The sequence below is a fragment of the Oratosquilla oratoria genome, chromosome 16, assembly GCF_046742065.1.
Source record: "Oratosquilla oratoria isolate Oo_2021 chromosome 16, ASM4674206v1, whole genome shotgun sequence".
In the NCBI taxonomy this organism is placed as follows: Eukaryota; Metazoa; Arthropoda; class Malacostraca; order Stomatopoda; family Squillidae; genus Oratosquilla; species Oratosquilla oratoria.
In genome coordinates, this window is record NC_134792.1 from 58969180 (window position 1) to 58971679 (window position 2500).

Consider the following 2500-nt stretch of genomic DNA (forward strand, 5'->3'; position numbering starts at 1 on the left):
TGACGTCAGGCAACGTTGCTCCTATCCTGTAGGTTGTCTAAGTCTAGATTATATACAACGCTGCGTTAGACTTATTAGCCTCCGCTAACGAAAACAGCTTGATTAATTTCAAAATCCCTTACAGAATCAAGAACTTCATTTATCTAACTGTTGGAAGTTTTTCTCGACAGAATAGAATAGCTTGGCGGCAGTTAAAATAACACTTATTACTCGACCTTGAAAGTGAGGCGGTTAGGATACATTGTCCCATTCAGCCGACAGAAACTCCTACATAACTCAGAGACAAAATGGCGTCTTTCGCTGAGTCACGTGACCAAGATGTCCAAAGGAAGATTGAATACCCATTGTTTCGAGTGAAGAGTTCTGAAAATAGGTATTTCCATATCCTAATAGATTTGGGAGTACTGGGTAAAGTAGAAATAAGTATTCTAACTTTACAGGCTAAAAATGTTGATAGATTATAGAACTGCATCACTGTACAAAAGTCAAACATTTCATTTATGCCCTCATGTTCACTCTAACCTTCTCTGGCTTCTACACCATTTTAGCTAGTATTTTTCCGCTGATTCTTTCCATATATCCAAACCATTCCAATATTCTTTGATCAACCTTATTTGACAGTTCTCTTTTCACCTCCGCTCTCCAATTTATTTACCTATCCATCTATCTATCCATCCTAGTAGCCCTCACCATATATTTTAAGCTTATCCTTTTTGCCTCCCTAAATTTCCAAACTTCTGCCCCATACACTGCTGTGGGCACAATCACCCCTTCGTAAAGCCCTCTTTTTGCGTTCAACCCAAGAATTTCTTATAATACTTTTCATTCCCCAAAGAAACTTTCTTCCATTACCATGTAATTTGCCTCCACCCCACGCCTCCAATCTCTGTTATATGCGACCCTAAGTACTCAAAACTCTTTAATTCTTCTAGCCTCTCTATCCTTCAAGACTTACCTCCAGCTCAATGCCACCATTTCGCTTTTTTCACATTTCATCATCTTGTTTTTGCCCATATTTACTTTCAGCTTTCTCTTCTTACACACTCTCCCAAACTCTGCCACTAACTGCCTCAGATCATCCTCTGATCCACCCACAAGCGTATTGTCATCCGCAAACAAAAACTGGCTCACTTCCTACTTCCATTCTCACATAACAACGTCTAACCCCTACCCATCACCCTCACATTTACCTCCCGTGCCACCCCTGCAAACAAATGTCAAGAAAAAAAATGTGGAACCTTCAAAACGAACGATATGATGAAAGTAAGGGAAAGTTTCTCTTTTCTATGATTAAATCAATGCCAAAGTATACAAAGAATCTGTCCAAATTTTTCAAATGTCCTTCGAGTCGACATTAAGTCACGCATAGCCTTGATGTTTTGTGGTTTGGGACTCGGATAGGACGACATGACGTCACTTATAAGTCCGCCTCATCTCTGAACACGAATAGACTTTATAGACCCAGACTGATAAAAATAATTCGGTCCATTTGCTAATTATATCAAACATGATAAAATACATCACATCTTACGAACCCAGTTTATGAAGGTCTATATCAAACTTGCTGCCATGTTCTATCTTTTAGTGTACGACTTTACACACGAACGACATTGCGTCACTCTTACTGCGGTGAAGCTCGCCCATGTTTTACTTTGCAGCTGGCTGGAATACCCTGGCGTCAGTCTAAAGGAAAGGAAGGTTACCATCTTGTAAGATGCTACGGTGGCATTCAGAATAAAGAAAAAATTGTATATACATATATATACCAAGGATTTTCCCCCTTATAAGGGAGGTAGCCAAAGTCAAAGGCATAAATCCATTCCCACTCACCCCAGCCTCACACACTCCACTCCCACTCACCACCCCTCCCTCCCTCCCTCCCTCCTTTTTTCTTGGCTCCTCCTGGATGACGGGTCATCTCTGTATCTCGCGCACTACCCTGGGTCAGAAGCAATGCAGCAAGACACAGCATATCCACAGCAAGGCCGCTTCATTTAATCGGCAAACCCCATCCGTCCCCTCATACAGAAAAAGAGAAGACGGGGAGAAATCCCTTTGGAATTATCCCTAGCTGTACAGAGATCTCTTTAATCCGAATAAGATCGTCTGGCGCTAGCTAGGTAAAAATATATTTAGTTGTTTCAATAATATCCCAATACAATGAGAAGGGATACTAGTAATGGTGGTGGTGACGGTAATAGTGTGGTGGTGGTGTTGGTGTTGGTCGTGATGGTGGTGGTGGTACTCCATTGTGTGACTTGTGAAGCGTGGTCCACAGCGTTCGTGAGAGTGTCATAGCCTGATCACGTGCATTGTTTCTGTGCGCAAAAGCTTCTTTGATTCAGCCAATTTGCTAATGGGAACCGCGTCTTTCACTCCTAAGTGTAACTGGTAGCTCACCTCGGCACTAATCGGTGAACAATCACACAATTAATAAAGTTGGTGTGGTGCGGTGTAGTGTGTGTGTGTGTGTGTGTGTGTGTGTGTGTGTGTGTGTGTG